The sequence below is a fragment of the Phyllobates terribilis genome, unplaced genomic scaffold, assembly GCF_046119375.1.
Source record: "Phyllobates terribilis strain yellow unplaced genomic scaffold, ASM4611937v1 Scaffold_5__5_contigs__length_657084704, whole genome shotgun sequence".
Lineage (NCBI taxonomy): Eukaryota > Metazoa > Chordata > Amphibia > Anura > Dendrobatidae > Phyllobates > Phyllobates terribilis.
In genome coordinates, this window is record NW_027362765.1 from 654,339,705 (window position 1) to 654,357,617 (window position 17,913).

Sequence of the window (17,913 nt, forward strand, 5' to 3'; positions counted from 1 at the left end):
CAGCAGCCACCTTCAGTCTGCTGCTGGACAGCCAGCAGCAGCAGCAGCAGGAGAGGTATGTAATCAGGAGCCCTCCTGCTAAGGGTAGACAGCTGCTCGTTCCACCCCACCCCCCGCCTTAATTGGTTCTCCTCCCTTCCAACGGTGTTGAGGCGGGTGGGAACAGCAGGGGGTGAAGGTGCTGTGTTTAAAGAGGTGGAGTTATGCAGATCTAAAACGCGTGGATTGCAGCAGCAGCAAGCCGAAAAGTGCAGGCATGTAAGGGATCTAGAGGTTGACAACATGTCTTCTTAACGGGAGTCCAGGAGCTCATCTCCACAAATGGACTTTTCAGGATCCTTGGGTGGCTCCGTAGTTTGAAACCAATTCTGGTTATCGCTTCTCGGCCTTTTGGCTAAGATCAAGTGTAGTATCTGTTCTTATCAGTTTAATATCTGATACGTCCCCTATCTGGGGACCATATATTAAATGGATTTTTAGAACAGGGAGATGGAAAAAGAGCTTGCTCTGTCCACTTCACGCATTGACCTGGTATTGCAGTATCTCCAGGACCGGTGCACCCCTTCTTTAATGCAGTTTCTAAAATCAGAAAGAATTGAATTCAATGTTTTTTGTTCATTTTGCTTGTTTGTCGGATTTTGGGATGGACTCTTTGGCTTTGCTTTTCTTCTCCTCATTGGATTTTTCATGTTCAAAGTTGCAGAAGCCAGATTACAAGCTCATTTTGGTTCAACTTCAGCAACTGTGCATTGCATTGCCATGTAATGTGATGCAATGCTATCTTTCTAGCTCTCCCTTTTTACTTCCTTTTGGATAAACAGACATATTAGGCAAGCATTTTGGAGCTTTCACCTAAATAACTACAGGTGGTGAGATAAGCTGCACAATATAATTGACCTTTCAGTATATTGTTGCACACACACCATCTATTTAGCAAATGCCCTTGTTATCAACAGCAGCCTTTTAAACTCACCTGAGCTAACAGGTATGTGCGCTGGTTACTCTGCTGCGCTTAAAATTTCTTTTTTGGTTTGCTACAATGCCTTTTCTGAAACGTTGTCTCCTTCTGCTGGAACACTGACTTCTTTCATTTAATGCCTGCAGACTATAAAAGAGAACCCAACCCAAAAAGTTTGGTTGATTAGTCTGTGGCATTCTGTTAAACTGTTGCTTATGGCGGTCTCTGTGAGCTTCTCAGCGACATTCAGCCAGCCAGGTATCCTGCCTGCAGTAGATGGAATGTGGCAATGGAACGCTGGCTGCGCGTGTCATAATAGGCTCTGAGCCTTTATATACCTGTGCACAGCAGCAGCCACCTTCAGTCTGCTGCTGGACAGCCAGCAGCAGCAGCAGCAGCAGGAGAGGTATGTAATCAGGAGCCCTCCTGCTAAGGGTAGACAGCTGCTCGTTCCACCCCACCCCCCGCCTTAATTGGTTCTCCTCCCTTCCAACGGTGTTGAGGCGGGTGGGAACAGCAGGGGGTGAAGGTGCTGTGTTTAAAGAGGTGGAGTTATGCAGATCTAAAACGCGTGGATTGCAGCAGCAGCAAGCCGAAAAGTGCAGGCATGTAAGGGATCTAGAGGTTGACAACATGTCTTCTTAACGGGAGTCCAGGAGCTCATCTCCACAAATGGACTTTTCAGGATCCTTGGGTGGCTCCGTAGTTTGAAACCAATTCTGGTTATCGCTTCTCGGCCTTTTGGCTAAGATCAAGTGTAGTATCTGTTCTTATCAGTTTAATATCTGATACGTCCCCTATCTGGGGACCATATATTAAATGGATTTTTAGAACAGGGAGATGGAAAAAGAGCTTGCTCTGTCCACTCCACGCATTGACCTGGTATTGCAGTATCTCCAGGACCGGTGCACCCCTTCTTTAATGCAGTTTCTAAAATCAGAAAGAATTGAATTCAATGTTTTTTGTTCATTTTGCTTGTTTGTCGGATTTTGGGATGGACTCTTTGGCTTTGCTTTTCTTCTCCTCATTGGATTTTTCATGTTCAAAGTTGCAGAAGCCAGATTACAAGCTCATTTTGGTTCAACTTCAGCAACTGTGCATTGCATTGCCATGTAATGTGATGCAATGCTATCTTTCTAGCTCTCCCTTTTTACTTCCTTTTGGATAAACAGACATATTAGGCAAGCATTTTGGAGCTTTCACCTAAATAACTACAGGTGGTGAGATAAGCTGCACAATATAATTGACCTTTCAGTATATTGTTGCACACACACCATCTATTTAGCAAATGCCCTTGTTATCAACAGCAGCCTTTTAAACTCACCTGAGCTAACAGGTATGTGCGCTGGTTACTCTGCTGCGCTTAAAATTTCTTTTTTGGTTTGCTACAATGCCTTTTCTGAAACGTTGTCTCCTTCTGCTGGAACACTGACTTCTTTCATTTAATGCCTGCAGACTATAAAAGAGAACCCAACCCAAAAAGTTTGGTTGATTAGTCTGTGGCATTCTGTTAAACTGTTGCTTATGGCGGTCTCTGTGAGCTTCTCAGCGACATTCAGCCAGCCAGGTATCCTGCCTGCAGTAGATGGAATGTGGCAATGGAACGCTGGCTGCGCGTGTCATAATAGGCTCTGAGCCTTTATATACCTGTGCACAGCAGCAGCCACCTTCAGTCTGCTGCTGGACAGCCAGCAGCAGCAGCAGCAGGAGAGGTATGTAATCAGGAGCCCTCCTGCTAAGGGTAGACAGCTGCTCGTTCCACCCCACCCCCCGCCTTAATTGGTTCTCCTCCCTTCCAACGGTGTTGAGGCGGGTGGGAACAGCAGGGGGTGAAGGTGCTGTGTTTAAAGAGGTGGAGTTATGCAGATCTAAAACGCGTGGATTGCAGCAGCAGCAAGCCGAAAAGTGCAGGCATGTAAGGGATCTAGAGGTTGACAACATGTCTTCTTAACGGGAGTCCAGGAGCTCATCTCCACAAATGGACTTTTCAGGATCCTTGGGTGGCTCCGTAGTTTGAAACCAATTCTGGTTATCGCTTCTCGGCCTTTTGGCTAAGATCAAGTGTAGTATCTGTTCTTATCAGTTTAATATCTGATACGTCCCCTATCTGGGGACCATATATTAAATGGATTTTTAGAACAGGGAGATGGAAAAAGAGCTTGCTCTGTCCACTTCACGCATTGACCTGGTATTGCAGTATCTCCAGGACCGGTGCACCCCTTCTTTAATGCAGTTTCTAAAATCAGAAAGAATTGAATTCAATGTTTTTTGTTCATTTTGCTTGTTTGTCGGATTTTGGGATGGACTCTTTGGCTTTGCTTTTCTTCTCCTCATTGGATTTTTCATGTTCAAAGTTGCAGAAGCCAGATTACAAGCTCATTTTGGTTCAACTTCAGCAACTGTGCATTGCATTGCCATGTAATGTGATGCAATGCTATCTTTCTAGCTCTCCCTTTTTACTTCCTTTTGGATAAACAGACATATTAGGCAAGCATTTTGGAGCTTTCACCTAAATAACTACAGGTGGTGAGATAAGCTGCACAATATAATTGACCTTTCAGTATATTGTTGCACACACACCATCTATTTAGCAAATGCCCTTGTTATCAACAGCAGCCTTTTAAACTCACCTGAGCTAACAGGTATGTGCGCTGGTTACTCTGCTGCGCTTAAAATTTCTTTTTTGGTTTGCTACAATGCCTTTTCTGAAACGTTGTCTCCTTCTGCTGGAACACTGACTTCTTTCATTTAATGCCTGCAGACTATAAAAGAGAACCCAACCCAAAAAGTTTGGTTGATTAGTCTGTGGCATTCTGTTAAACTGTTGCTTATGGCGGTCTCTGTGAGCTTCTCAGCGACATTCAGCCAGCCAGGTATCCTGCCTGCAGTAGATGGAATGTGGCAATGGAACGCTGGCTGCGCGTGTCATAATAGGCTCTGAGCCTTTATATACCTGTGCACAGCAGCAGCCACCTTCAGTCTGCTGCTGGACAGCCAGCAGCAGCAGCAGCAGCAGGAGAGGTATGTAATCAGGAGCCCTCCTGCTAAGGGTAGACAGCTGCTCGTTCCACCCCACCCCCCGCCTTAATTGGTTCTCCTCCCTTCCAACGGTGTTGAGGCGGGTGGGAACAGCAGGGGGTGAAGGTGCTGTGTTTAAAGAGGTGGAGTTATGCAGATCTAAAACGCGTGGATTGCAGCAGCAGCAAGCCGAAAAGTGCAGGCATGTAAGGGATCTAGAGGTTGACAACATGTCTTCTTAACGGGAGTCCAGGAGCTCATCTCCACAAATGGACTTTTCAGGATCCTTGGGTGGCTCCGTAGTTTGAAACCAATTCTGGTTATCGCTTCTCGGCCTTTTGGCTAAGATCAAGTGTAGTATCTGTTCTTATCAGTTTAATATCTGATACGTCCCCTATCTGGGGACCATATATTAAATGGATTTTTAGAACAGGGAGATGGAAAAAGAGCTTGCTCTGTCCACTCCACGCATTGACCTGGTATTGCAGTATCTCCAGGACCGGTGCACCCCTTCTTTAATGCAGTTTCTAAAATCAGAAAGAATTGAATTCAATGTTTTTTGTTCATTTTGCTTGTTTGTCGGATTTTGGGATGGACTCTTTGGCTTTGCTTTTCTTCTCCTCATTGGATTTTTCATGTTCAAAGTTGCAGAAGCCAGATTACAAGCTCATTTTGGTTCAACTTCAGCAACTGTGCATTGCATTGCCATGTAATGTGATGCAATGCTATCTTTCTAGCTCTCCCTTTTTACTTCCTTTTGGATAAACAGACATATTAGGCAAGCATTTTGGAGCTTTCACCTAAATAACTACAGGTGGTGAGATAAGCTGCACAATATAATTGACCTTTCAGTATATTGTTGCACACACACCATCTATTTAGCAAATGCCCTTGTTATCAACAGCAGCCTTTTAAACTCACCTGAGCTAACAGGTATGTGCGCTGGTTACTCTGCTGTGCTTAAAATTTCTTTTTTGGTTTGCTACAATGCCTTTTCTGAAACGTTGTCTCCTTCTGCTGGAACACTGACTTCTTTCATTTAATGCCTGCAGACTATAAAAGAGAACCCAACCCAAAAAGTTTGGTTGATTAGTCTGTGGCATTCTGTTAAACTGTTGCTTATGGCGGTCTCTGTGAGCTTCTCAGCGACATTCAGCCAGCCAGGTATCCTGCCTGCAGTAGATGGAATGTGGCAATGGAACGCTGGCTGCGCGTGTCATAATAGGCTCTGAGCCTTTATATACCTGTGCACAGCAGCAGCCACCTTCAGTCTGCTGCTGGACAGCCAGCAGCAGCAGCAGCAGGAGAGGTATGTAATCAGGAGCCCTCCTGCTAAGGGTAGACAGCTGCTCGTTCCACCCCACCCCCCGCCTTAATTGGTTCTCCTCCCTTCCAACGGTGTTGAGGCGGGTGGGAACAGCAGGGGGTGAAGGTGCTGTGTTTAAAGAGGTGGAGTTATGCAGATCTAAAACGCGTGGATTGCAGCAGCAGCAAGCCGAAAAGTGCAGGCATGTAAGGGATCTAGAGGTTGACAACATGTCTTCTTAACGGGAGTCCAGGAGCTCATCTCCACAAATGGACTTTTCAGGATCCTTGGGTGGCTCCGTAGTTTGAAACCAATTCTGGTTATCGCTTCTCGGCCTTTTGGCTAAGATCAAGTGTAGTATCTGTTCTTATCAGTTTAATATCTGATACGTCCCCTATCTGGGGACCATATATTAAATGGATTTTTAGAACAGGGAGATGGAAAAAGAGCTTGCTCTGTCCACTCCACGCATTGACCTGGTATTGCAGTATCTCCAGGACCGGTGCACCCCTTCTTTAATGCAGTTTCTAAAATCAGAAAGAATTGAATTCAATGTTTTTTGTTCATTTTGCTTGTTTGTCGGATTTTGGGATGGACTCTTTGGCTTTGCTTTTCTTCTCCTCATTGGATTTTTCATGTTCAAAGTTGCAGAAGCCAGATTACAAGCTCATTTTGGTTCAACTTCAGCAACTGTGCATTGCATTGCCATGTAATGTGATGCAATGCTATCTTTCTAGCTCTCCCTTTTTACTTCCTTTTGGATAAACAGACATATTAGGCAAGCATTTTGGAGCTTTCACCTAAATAACTACAGGTGGTGAGATAAGCTGCACAATATAATTGACCTTTCAGTATATTGTTGCACACACACCATCTATTTAGCAAATGCCCTTGTTATCAACAGCAGCCTTTTAAACTCACCTGAGCTAACAGGTATGTGCGCTGGTTACTCTGCTGCGCTTAAAATTTCTTTTTTGGTTTGCTACAATGCCTTTTCTGAAACGTTGTCTCCTTCTGCTGGAACACTGACTTCTTTCATTTAATGCCTGCAGACAACAAAAGAGAACCCAACCCAAAAAGTTTGGTTGATTAGTCTGTGGCATTCTGTTAAACTGTTGCTTATGGCGGTCTCTGTGAGCTTCTCAGCGACATTCAGCCAGCCAGGTATCCTGCCTGCAGTAGATGGAATGTGGCAATGGAACGCTGGCTGCGCGTGTCATAATAGGCTCTGAGCCTTTATATACCTGTGCACAGCAGCAGCCACCTTCAGTCTGCTGCTGGACAGCCAGCAGCAGCAGCAGCAGGAGAGGTATGTAATCAGGAGCCCTCCTGCTAAAGGTAGACAGCTGCTCGTTCCACCCCACCCCCCGCCTTAATTGGTTCTCCTCCCTTCCAACGGTGTTGAGGCGGGTGGGAACAGCAGGGGGTGAAGGTGCTGTGTTTAAAGAGGTGGAGTTATGCAGATCTAAAACGCGTGGATTGCAGCAGCAGCAAGCCGAAAAGTGCAGGCATGTAAGGGATCTAGAGGTTGACAACATGTCTTCTTAACGGGAGTCCAGGAGCTCATCTCCACAAATGGACTTTTCAGGATCCTTGGGTGGCTCCGTAGTTTGAAACCAATTCTGGTTATCGCTTCTCGGCCTTTTGGCTAAGATCAAGTGTAGTATCTGTTCTTATCAGTTTAATATCTGATACGTCCCCTATCTGGGGACCATATATTAAATGGATTTTTAGAACAGGGAGATGGAAAAAGAGCTTGCTCTGTCCACTCCACGCATTGACCTGGTATTGCAGTATCTCCAGGACTGGTGCACCCCTTCTTTAATGCAGTTTCTAAAATCAGAAAGAATTGAATTCAATGTTTTTTGTTCATTTTGCTTGTTTGTCGGATTTTGGGATGGACTCTTTGGCTTTGCTTTTCTTCTCCTCATTGGATTTTTCATGTTCAAAGTTGCAGAAGCCAGATTACAAGCTCATTTTGGTTCAACTTCAGCAACTGTGCATTGCATTGCCATGTAATGTGATGCAATGCTATCTTTCTAGCTCTCCCTTTTTACTTCCTTTTGGATAAACAGACATATTAGGCAAGCATTTTGGAGCTTTCACCTAAATAACTACAGGTGGTGAGATAAGCTGCACAATATAATTGACCTTTCAGTATATTGTTGCACACACACCATCTATTTAGCAAATGCCCTTGTTATCAACAGCAGCCTTTTAAACTCACCTGAGCTAACAGGTATGTGCGCTGGTTACTCTGCTGCGCTTAAAATTTCTTTTTTGGTTTGCTACAATGCCTTTTCTGAAACGTTGTCTCCTTCTGCTGGAACACTGACTTCTTTCATTTAATGCCTGCAGACTATAAAAGAGAACCCAACCCAAAAAGTTTGGTTGATTAGTCTGTGGCATTCTGTTAAACTGTTGCTTATGGCGGTCTCTGTGAGCTTCTCAGCGACATTCAGCCAGCCAGGTATCCTGCCTGCAGTAGATGGAATGTGGCAATGGAACGCTGGCTGCGCGTGTCATAATAGGCTCTGAGCCTTTATATACCTGTGCACAGCAGCAGCCACATTCAGTCTGCTGCTGGACAGCCAGCAGCAGCAGCAGCAGGAGAGGTATGTAATCAGGAGCCCTCCTGCTAAGGGTAGACAGCTGCTCGTTCCACCCCACCCCCCGCCTTAATTGGTTCTCCTCCCTTCTAACGGTGTTGAGGCGGGTGGGAACAGCAGGGGGTGAAGGTGCTGTGTTTAAAGAGGTGGAGTTATGCAGATCTAAAACGCGTGGATTGCAGCAGCAGCAAGCCGAAAAGTGCAGGCATGTAAGGGATCTAGAGGTTGACAACATGTCTTCTTAACGGGAGTCCAGGAGCTCATCTCCACAAATGGACTTTTCAGGATCCTTGGGTGGCTCCGTAGTTTGAAACCAATTCTGGTTATCGCTTCTCGGCCTTTTGGCTAAGATCAAGTGTAGTATCTGTTCTTATCAGTTTAATATCTGATACGTCCCCTATCTGGGGACCATATATTAAATGGATTTTTAGAACAGGGAGATGGAAAAAGAGCTTGCTCTGTCCACTCCACGCATTGACCTGGTATTGCAGTATCTCCAGGACCGGTGCACCCCTTCTTTAATGCAGTTTCTAAAATCAGAAAGAATTGAATTCAATGTTTTTTGTTCATTTTGCTTGTTTGTCGGATTTTGGGATGGACTCTTTGGCTTTGCTTTTCTTCTCCTCATTGGATTTTTCATGTTCAAAGTTGCAGAAGCCAGATTACAAGCTCATTTTGGTTCAACTTCAGCAACTGTGCATTGCATTGCCATGTAATGTGATGCAATGCTATCTTTCTAGCTCTCCCTTTTTACTTCCTTTTGGATAAACAGACATATTAGGCAAGCATTTTGGAGCTTTCACCTAAATAACTACAGGTGGTGAGATAAGCTGCACAATATAATTGACCTTTCAGTATATTGTTGCACACACACCATCTATTTAGCAAATGCCCTTGTTATCAACAGCAGCCTTTTAAACTCACCTGAGCTAACAGGTATGTGCGCTGGTTACTCTGCTGCGCTTAAAATTTCTTTTTTGGTTTGCTACAATGCCTTTTCTGAAACGTTGTCTCCTTCTGCTGGAACACTGACTTCTTTCATTTAATGCCTGCAGACTACAAAAGAGAACCCAACCCAAAAAGTTTGGTTGATTAGTCTGTGGCATTCTGTTAAACTGTTGCTTATGGCGGTCTCTGTGAGCTTCTCAGCGACATTCAGCCAGCCAGGTATCCTGCCTGCAGTAGATGGAATGTGGCAATGGAACGCTGGCTGCGCGTGTCATAATAGGCTCTGAGCCTTTATATACCTGTGCACAGCAGCAGCCACCTTCAGTCTGCTGCTGGACAGCCAGCAGCAGCAGCAGCAGGAGAGGTATGTAATCAGGAGCCCTCCTGCTAAGGGTAGACAGCTGCTCGTTCCACCCCACCCCCCGCCTTAATTGGTTCTCCTCCCTTCCAACGGTGTTGAGGCAGGTGGGAACAGCAGGGGGTGAAGGTGCTGTGTTTAAAGAGGTGGAGTTATGCAGATCTAAAACGCGTGGATTGCAGCAGCAGCAAGCCGAAAAGTGCAGGCATGTAAGGGATCTAGAGGTTGACAACATGTCTTCTTAACAGGAGTCCAGGAGCTCATCTCCACAAATGGACTTTTCAGGATCCTTGGGTGGCTCCGTAGTTTGAAACCAATTCTGGTTATCGCTTCTCGGCCTTTTGGCTAAGATCAAGTGTAGTATCTGTTCTTATCAGTTTAATATCTGATACGTCCCCTATCTGGGGACCATATATTAAATGGATTTTTAGAACAGGGAGATGGAAAAAGAGCTTGCTCTGTCCACTCCACGCATTGACCTGGTATTGCAGTATCTCCAGGACCGGTGCACCCCTTCTTTAATGCAGTTTCTAAAATCAGAAAGAATTGAATTCAATGTTTTTTGTTCATTTTGCTTGTTTGTCGGATTTTAGGATGGACTCTTTGGCTTTGCTTTTCTTCTCCTCATTGGATTTTTCATGTTCAAAGTTGCAGAAGCCAGATTGCAAGCTCATTTTGGTTCAACTTCAGCAACTGTGCATTGCATTGCCATGTAATGTGATGCAATGCTATCTTTCTAGCTCTCCCTTTTTACTTCCTTTTGGATAAACAGACATATTAGGCAAGCATTTTGGAGCTTTCACCTAAATAACTACAGGTGGTGAGATAAGCTGCACAATATAATTGACCTTTCAGTATATTGTTGCACACACACCATCTATTTAGCAAATGCCCTTGTTATCAACAGCAGCCTTTTAAACTCACCTGAGCTAACAGGTATGTGCGCTGGTTACTCTGCTGTGCTTAAAATTTCTTTTTTGGTTTGCTACAATGCCTTTTCTGAAACGTTGTCTCCTTCTGCTGGAACACTGACTTCTTTCATTTAATGCCTGCAGACTATAAAAGAGAACCCAACCCAAAAAGTTTGGTTGATTAGTCTGTGGCATTCTGTTAAACTGTTGCTTATGGCGGTCTCTGTGAGCTTCTCAGCGACATTCAGCCAGCCAGGTATCCTGCCTGCAGTAGATGGAATGTGGCAATGGAACGCTGGCTGCGCGTGTCATAATAGGCTCTGAGCCTTTATATACCTGTGCACAGCAGCAGCCACCTTCAGTCTGCTGCTGGACAGCCAGCAGCAGCAGCAGCAGGAGAGGTATGTAATCAGGAGCCCTCCTGCTAAGGGTAGACAGCTGCTCGTTCCACCCCACCCCCCGCCTTAATTGGTTCTCCTCCCTTCCAACGGTGTTGAGGCGGGTGGGAACAGCAGGGGGTGAAGGTGCTGTGTTTAAAGAGGTGGAGTTATGCAGATCTAAAACGCGTGGATTGCAGCAGCAGCAAGCCGAAAAGTGCAGGCATGTAAGGGATCTAGAGGTTGACAACATGTCTTCTTAACGGGAGTCCAGGAGCTCATCTCCACAAATGGACTTTTCAGGATCCTTGGGTGGCTCCGTAGTTTGAAACCAATTCTGGTTATCGCTTCTCGGCCTTTTGGCTAAGATCAAGTGTAGTATCTGTTCTTATCAGTTTAATATCTGATACGTCCCCTATCTGGGGACCATATATTAAATGGATTTTTAGAACAGGGAGATGGAAAAAGAGCTTGCTCTGTCCACTCCACGCATTGACCTGGTATTGCAGTATCTCCAGGACCGGTGCACCCCTTCTTTAATGCAGTTTCTAAAATCAGAAAGAATTGAATTCAATGTTTTTTGTTCATTTTGCTTGTTTGTCGGATTTTGGGATGGACTCTTTGGCTTTGCTTTTCTTCTCCTCATTGGATTTTTCATGTTCAAAGTTGCAGAAGCCAGATTACAAGCTCATTTTGGTTCAACTTCAGCAACTGTGCATTGCATTGCCATGTAATGTGATGCAATGCTATCTTTCTAGCTCTCCCTTTTTACTTCCTTTTGGATAAACAGACATATTAGGCAAGCATTTTGGAGCTTTCACCTAAATAACTACAGGTGGTGAGATAAGCTGCACAATATAATTGACCTTTCAGTATATTGTTGCACACACACCATCTATTTAGCAAATGCCCTTGTTATCAACAGCAGCCTTTTAAACTCACCTGAGCTAACAGGTATGTGCGCTGGTTACTCTGCTGCGCTTAAAATTTCTTTTTTGGTTTGCTACAATGCCTTTTCTGAAACGTTGTCTCCTTCTGCTGGAACACTGACTTCTTTCATTTAATGCCTGCAGACAACAAAAGAGAACCCAACCCAAAAAGTTTGGTTGATTAGTCTGTGGCATTCTGTTAAACTGTTGCTTATGGCGGTCTCTGTGAGCTTCTCAGCGACATTCAGCCAGCCAGGTATCCTGCCTGCAGTAGATGGAATGTGGCAATGGAACGCTGGCTGCGCGTGTCATAATAGGCTCTGAGCCTTTATATACCTGTGCACAGCAGCAGCCACCTTCAGTCTGCTGCTGCACAGCCAGCAGCAGCAGCAGCAGGAGAGGTATGTAATCAGGAGCCCTCCTGCTAAAGGTAGACAGCTGCTCGTTCCACCCCACCCCCCGCCTTAATTGGTTCTCCTCCCTTCCAACGGTGTTGAGGCGGGTGGGAACAGCAGGGGGTGAAGGTGCTGTGTTTAAAGAGGTGGAGTTATGCAGATCTAAAACGCGTGGATTGCAGCAGCAGCAAGCCGAAAAGTGCAGGCATGTAAGGGATCTAGAGGTTGACAACATGTCTTCTTAACGGGAGTCCAGGAGCTCATCTCCACAAATGGACTTTTCAGGATCCTTGGGTGGCTCCGTAGTTTGAAACCAATTCTGGTTATCGCTTCTCGGCCTTTTGGCTAAGATCAAGTGTAGTATCTGTTCTTATCAGTTTAATATCTGATACGTCCCCTATCTGGGGACCATATATTAAATGGATTTTTAGAACAGGGAGATGGAAAAAGAGCTTGCTCTGTCCACTCCACGCATTGACCTGGTATTGCAGTATCTCCAGGACTGGTGCACCCCTTCTTTAATGCAGTTTCTAAAATCAGAAAGAATTGAATTCAATGTTTTTTGTTCATTTTGCTTGTTTGTCGGATTTTGGGATGGACTCTTTGGCTTTGCTTTTCTTCTCCTCATTGGATTTTTCATGTTCAAAGTTGCAGAAGCCAGATTACAAGCTCATTTTGGTTCAACTTCAGCAACTGTGCATTGCATTGCCATGTAATGTGATGCAATGCTATCTTTCTAGCTCTCCCTTTTTACTTCCTTTTGGATAAACAGACATATTAGGCAAGCATTTTGGAGCTTTCACCTAAATAACTACAGGTGGTGAGATAAGCTGCACAATATAATTGACCTTTCAGTATATTGTTGCACACACACCATCTATTTAGCAAATGCCCTTGTTATCAACAGCAGCCTTTTAAACTCACCTGAGCTAACAGGTATGTGCGCTGGTTACTCTGCTGTGCTTAAAATTTCTTTTTTGGTTTGCTACAATGCCTTTTCTGAAACGTTGTCTCCTTCTGCTGGAACACTGACTTCTTTCATTTAATGCCTGCAGACTATAAAAGAGAACCCAACCCAAAAAGTTTGGTTGATTAGTCTGTGGCATTCTGTTAAACTGTTGCTTATGGCGGTCTCTGTGAGCTTCTCAGCGACATTCAGCCAGCCAGGTATCCTGCCTGCAGTAGATGGAATGTGGCAATGGAACGCTGGCTGCGCGTGTCATAATAGGCTCTGAGCCTTTATATACCTGTGCACAGCAGCAGCCACCTTCAGTCTGCTGCTGGACAGCCAGCAGCAGCAGCAGCAGGAGAGGTATGTAATCAGGAGCCCTCCTGCTAAGGGTAGACAGCTGCTCGTTCCACCCCACCCCCCGCCTTAATTGGTTCTCCTCCCTTCCAACGGTGTTGAGGCGGGTGGGAACAGCAGGGGGTGAAGGTGCTGTGTTTAAAGAGGTGGAGTTATGCAGATCTAAAACGCGTGGATTGCAGCAGCAGCAAGCCGAAAAGTGCAGGCATGTAAGGGATCTAGAGGTTGACAACATGTCTTCTTAACGGGAGTCCAGGAGCTCATCTCCACAAATGGACTTTTCAGGATCCTTGGGTGGCTCCGTAGTTTGAAACCAATTCTGGTTATCGCTTCTCGGCCTTTTGGCTAAGATCAAGTGTAGTATCTGTTCTTATCAGTTTAATATCTGATACGTCCCCTATCTGGGGACCATATATTAAATGGATTTTTAGAACAGGGAGATGGAAAAAGAGCTTGCTCTGTCCACTCCACGCATTGACCTGGTATTGCAGTATCTCCAGGACCGGTGCACCCCTTCTTTAATGCAGTTTCTAAAATCAGAAAGAATTGAATTCAATGTTTTTTGTTCATTTTGCTTGTTTGTCGGATTTTGGGATGGACTCTTTGGCTTTGCTTTTCTTCTCCTCATTGGATTTTTCATGTTCAAAGTTGCAGAAGCCAGATTACAAGCTCATTTTGGTTCAACTTCAGCAACTGTGCATTGCATTGCCATGTAATGTGATGCAATGCTATCTTTCTAGCTCTCCCTTTTTACTTCCTTTTGGATAAACAGACATATTAGGCAAGCATTTTGGAGCTTTCACCTAAATAACTACAGGTGGTGAGATAAGCTGCACAATATAATTGACCTTTCAGTATATTGTTGCACACACACCATCTATTTAGCAAATGCCCTTGTTATCAACAGCAGCCTTTTAAACTCACCTGAGCTAACAGGTATGTGCGCTGGTTACTCTGCTGCGCTTAAAATTTCTTTTTTGGTTTGCTACAATGCCTTTTCTGAAACGTTGTCTCCTTCTGCTGGAACACTGACTTCTTTCATTTAATGCCTGCAGACAACAAAAGAGAACCCAACCCAAAAAGTTTGGTTGATTAGTCTGTGGCATTCTGTTAAACTGTTGCTTATGGCGGTCTCTGTGAGCTTCTCAGCGACATTCAGCCAGCCAGGTATCCTGCCTGCAGTAGATGGAATGTGGCAATGGAACGCTGGCTGCGCGTGTCATAATAGGCTCTGAGCCTTTATATACCTGTGCACAGCAGCAGCCACCTTCAGTCTGCTGCTGCACAGCCAGCAGCAGCAGCAGCAGGAGAGGTATGTAATCAGGAGCCCTCCTGCTAAAGGTAGACAGCTGCTCGTTCCACCCCACCCCCCGCCTTAATTGGTTCTCCTCCCTTCCAACGGTGTTGAGGCGGGTGGGAACAGCAGGGGGTGAAGGTGCTGTGTTTAAAGAGGTGGAGTTATGCAGATCTAAAACGCGTGGATTGCAGCAGCAGCAAGCCGAAAAGTGCAGGCATGTAAGGGATCTAGAGGTTGACAACATGTCTTCTTAACGGGAGTCCAGGAGCTCATCTCCACAAATGGACTTTTCAGGATCCTTGGGTGGCTCCGTAGTTTGAAACCAATTCTGGTTATCGCTTCTCGGCCTTTTGGCTAAGATCAAGTGTAGTATCTGTTCTTATCAGTTTAATATCTGATACGTCCCCTATCTGGGGACCATATATTAAATGGATTTTTAGAACAGGGAGATGGAAAAAGAGCTTGCTCTGTCCACTCCACGCATTGACCTGGTATTGCAGTATCTCCAGGACTGGTGCACCCCTTCTTTAATGCAGTTTCTAAAATCAGAAAGAATTGAATTCAATGTTTTTTGTTCATTTTGCTTGTTTGTCGGATTTTGGGATGGACTCTTTGGCTTTGCTTTTCTTCTCCTCATTGGATTTTTCATGTTCAAAGTTGCAGAAGCCAGATTACAAGCTCATTTTGGTTCAACTTCAGCAACTGTGCATTGCATTGCCATGTAATGTGATGCAATGCTATCTTTCTAGCTCTCCCTTTTTACTTCCTTTTGGATAAACAGACATATTAGGCAAGCATTTTGGAGCTTTCACCTAAATAACTACAGGTGGTGAGATAAGCTGCACAATATAATTGACCTTTCAGAACATTGTTGCACACACACCATCTATTTAGCAAATGCCCTTGTTATCAACAGCAGCCTTTTAAACTCACCTGAGCTAACAGGTATGTGCGCTGGTTACTCTGCTGCGCTTAAAATTTCTTTTTTGGTTTGCTACAATGCCTTTTCTGAAACGTTGTCTCCTTCTGCTGGAACACTGACTTCTTTCATTTAATGCCTGCAGACTATAAAAGAGAACCCAACCCAAAAAGTTTGGTTGATTAGTCTGTGGCATTCTGTTAAACTGTTGCTTATGGCGGTCTCTGTGAGCTTCTCAGCGACATTCAGCCAGCCAGGTATCCTGCCTGCAGTAGATGGAATGTGGCAATGGAACGCTGGCTGCGCGTGTCATAATAGGCTCTGAGCCTTTATATACCTGTGCACAGCAGCAGCCACCTTCAGTCTGCTGCTGGACAGCCAGCAGCAGCAGCAGCAGGAGAGGTATGTAATCAGGAGCCCTCCTGCTAAGGGTAGACAGCTGCTCGTTCCACCCCACCCCCCGCCTTAATTGGTTCTCCTCCCTTCTAACGGTGTTGAGGCGGGTGGGAACAGCAGGGGGTGAAGGTGCTGTGTTTAAAGAGGTGGAGTTATGCAGATCTAAAACGCGTGGATTGCAGCAGCAGCAAGCCGAAAAGTGCAGGCATGTAAGGGATCTAGAGGTTGACAACATGTCTTCTTAACGGGAGTCCAGGAGCTCATCTCCACAAATGGACTTTTCAGGATCCTTGGGTGGCTCCGTAGTTTGAAACCAATTCTGGTTATCGCTTCTCGGCCTTTTGGCTAAGATCAAGTGTAGTATCTGTTCTTATCAGTTTAATATCTGATACGTCCCCTATCTGGGGACCATATATTAAATGGATTTTTAGAACAGGGAGATGGAAAAAGAGCTTGCTCTGTCCACTCCACGCATTGACCTGGTATTGCAGTATCTCCAGGACCGGTGCACCCCTTCTTTAATGCAGTTTCTAAAATCAGAAAGAATTGAATTCAATGTTTTTTGTTCATTTTGCTTGTTTGTCGGATTTTGGGATGGACTCTTTGGCTTTGCTTTTCTTCTCCTCATTGGATTTTTCATGTTCAAAGTTGCAGAAGCCAGATTACAAGCTCATTTTGGTTCAACTTCAGCAACTGTGCATTGCATTGCCATGTAATGTGATGCAATGCTATCTTTCTAGTTCTCCCTTTTTACTTCCTTTTGGATAAACAGACATATTAGGCAAGCATTTTGGAGCTTTCACCTAAATAACTACAGGTGGTGAGATAAGCTGCACAATATAATTGACCTTTCAGTATATTGTTGCACACACACCATCTATTTAGCAAATGCCCTTGTTATCAACAGCAGCCTTTTAAACTCACCTGAGCTAACAGGTATGTGCGCTGGTTACTCTGCTGCGCTTAAAATTTCTTTTTTGGTTTGCTACAATGCCTTTTCTAAAACGTTGTCTCCTTCTGCTGGAACACTGACTTCTTTCATTTAATGCCTGCAGACTACAAAAGAGAACCCAACCCAAAAAGTTTGGTTGATTAGTCTGTGGCATTCTGTTAAACTGTTGCTTATGGCGGTCTCTGTGAGCTTCTCAGCGACATTCAGCCAGCCAGGTATCCTGCCTGCAGTAGATGGAATGTGGCAATGGAACGCTGGCTGCGCGTGTCATAATAGGCTCTGAGCCTTTATATACCTGTGCACAGCAGCAGCCACCTTCAGTCTGCTGCTGGACAGCCAGCAGCAGCAGCAGCAGGAGAGGTATGTAATCAGGAGCCCTCCTGCTAAGGGTAGACAGCTGCTCGTTCCACCCCACCCCCCGCCTTAATTGGTTCTCCTCCCTTCCAACGGTGTTGAGGCGGGTGGGAACAGCAGGGGGTGAAGGTGCTGTGTTTAAAGAGGTGGAGTTATGCAGATCTAAAACGCGTGGATTGCAGCAGCAGCAAGCCGAAAAGTGCAGGCATGTAAGGGATCTAGAGGTTGACAACATGTCTTCTTAACAGGAGTCCAGGAGCTCATCTCCACAAATGGACTTTTCAGGATCCTTGGGTGGCTCCGTAGTTTGAAACCAATTCTGGTTATCGCTTCTCGGCCTTTTGGCTAAGATCAAGTGTAGTATCTGTTCTTATCAGTTTAATATCTGATACGTCCCCTATCTGGGGACCATATATTAAATGGATTTTTAGAACAGGGAGATGGAAAAAGAGCTTGCTCTGTCCACTCCACGCATTGACCTGGTATTGCAGTATCTCCAGGACCGGTGCACCCCTTCTTTAATGCAGTTTCTAAAATCAGAAAGAATTGAATTCAATGTTTTTTGTTCATTTTGCTTGTTTGTCGGATTTTAGGATGGACTCTTTGGCTTTGCTTTTCTTCTCCTCATTGGATTTTTCATGTTCAAAGTTGCAGAAGCCAGATTACAAGCTCATTTTGGTTCAACTTCAGCAACTGTGCATTGCATTGCCATGTAATGTGATGCAATGCTATCTTTCTAGCTCTCCCTTTTTACTTCCTTTTGGATAAACAGACATATTAGGCAAGCATTTTGGAGCTTTCACCTAAATAACTACAGGTGGTGAGATAAGCTGCACAATATAATTGACCTTTCAGTATATTGTTGCACACACACCATCTA

The 17,913-nt window shown here is 44.9% G+C and overlaps 14 non-coding genes across 14 annotated transcripts; all 14 read left to right on the forward strand.

Annotated features, from left to right (window-relative positions):
• Positions 1-374: 374 nt before the first annotated feature.
• On the forward strand, positions 375-565 carry LOC141149616 (U2 spliceosomal RNA). The gene has a single exon (XR_012245908.1). It is a non-coding gene; the product is annotated as a U2 spliceosomal RNA (small nuclear RNA).
• Positions 566-1,683: 1,118 nt separating this feature from the next.
• Positions 1,684-1,874, forward strand: LOC141275511 (U2 spliceosomal RNA). The gene has a single exon (XR_012323748.1). It is a non-coding gene; the product is annotated as a U2 spliceosomal RNA (small nuclear RNA).
• Positions 1,875-2,989: 1,115 nt separating this feature from the next.
• Positions 2,990-3,180, forward strand: LOC141149617 (U2 spliceosomal RNA). The gene has a single exon (XR_012245909.1). It is a non-coding gene; the product is annotated as a U2 spliceosomal RNA (small nuclear RNA).
• A 1,118-nt stretch (positions 3,181-4,298) lies between these two features.
• LOC141275512 (U2 spliceosomal RNA) lies at positions 4,299-4,489 on the forward strand. The gene has a single exon (XR_012323749.1). It is a non-coding gene; the product is annotated as a U2 spliceosomal RNA (small nuclear RNA).
• Positions 4,490-5,604: 1,115 nt separating this feature from the next.
• Positions 5,605-5,795, forward strand: LOC141275513 (U2 spliceosomal RNA). The gene has a single exon (XR_012323750.1). It is a non-coding gene; the product is annotated as a U2 spliceosomal RNA (small nuclear RNA).
• Positions 5,796-6,910: 1,115 nt separating this feature from the next.
• On the forward strand, positions 6,911-7,101 carry LOC141149563 (U2 spliceosomal RNA). Its single transcript, XR_012245854.1, has one exon. It is a non-coding gene; the product is annotated as a U2 spliceosomal RNA (small nuclear RNA).
• Positions 7,102-8,216: 1,115 nt separating this feature from the next.
• Positions 8,217-8,407, forward strand: LOC141275515 (U2 spliceosomal RNA). Its single transcript, XR_012323752.1, has one exon. It is a non-coding gene; the product is annotated as a U2 spliceosomal RNA (small nuclear RNA).
• A 1,115-nt stretch (positions 8,408-9,522) lies between these two features.
• LOC141275516 (U2 spliceosomal RNA) lies at positions 9,523-9,713 on the forward strand. Its single transcript, XR_012323753.1, has one exon. It is a non-coding gene; the product is annotated as a U2 spliceosomal RNA (small nuclear RNA).
• A 1,115-nt stretch (positions 9,714-10,828) lies between these two features.
• On the forward strand, positions 10,829-11,019 carry LOC141275517 (U2 spliceosomal RNA). The gene has a single exon (XR_012323754.1). It is a non-coding gene; the product is annotated as a U2 spliceosomal RNA (small nuclear RNA).
• Positions 11,020-12,134: 1,115 nt separating this feature from the next.
• Positions 12,135-12,325, forward strand: LOC141149565 (U2 spliceosomal RNA). The gene has a single exon (XR_012245856.1). It is a non-coding gene; the product is annotated as a U2 spliceosomal RNA (small nuclear RNA).
• A 1,115-nt stretch (positions 12,326-13,440) lies between these two features.
• On the forward strand, positions 13,441-13,631 carry LOC141275518 (U2 spliceosomal RNA). The gene has a single exon (XR_012323755.1). It is a non-coding gene; the product is annotated as a U2 spliceosomal RNA (small nuclear RNA).
• Positions 13,632-14,746: 1,115 nt separating this feature from the next.
• Positions 14,747-14,937, forward strand: LOC141149566 (U2 spliceosomal RNA). Its single transcript, XR_012245857.1, has one exon. It is a non-coding gene; the product is annotated as a U2 spliceosomal RNA (small nuclear RNA).
• A 1,115-nt stretch (positions 14,938-16,052) lies between these two features.
• On the forward strand, positions 16,053-16,243 carry LOC141275519 (U2 spliceosomal RNA). Its single transcript, XR_012323756.1, has one exon. It is a non-coding gene; the product is annotated as a U2 spliceosomal RNA (small nuclear RNA).
• A 1,115-nt stretch (positions 16,244-17,358) lies between these two features.
• LOC141275521 (U2 spliceosomal RNA) lies at positions 17,359-17,549 on the forward strand. Its single transcript, XR_012323758.1, has one exon. It is a non-coding gene; the product is annotated as a U2 spliceosomal RNA (small nuclear RNA).
• Positions 17,550-17,913: the final 364 nt, after the last annotated feature.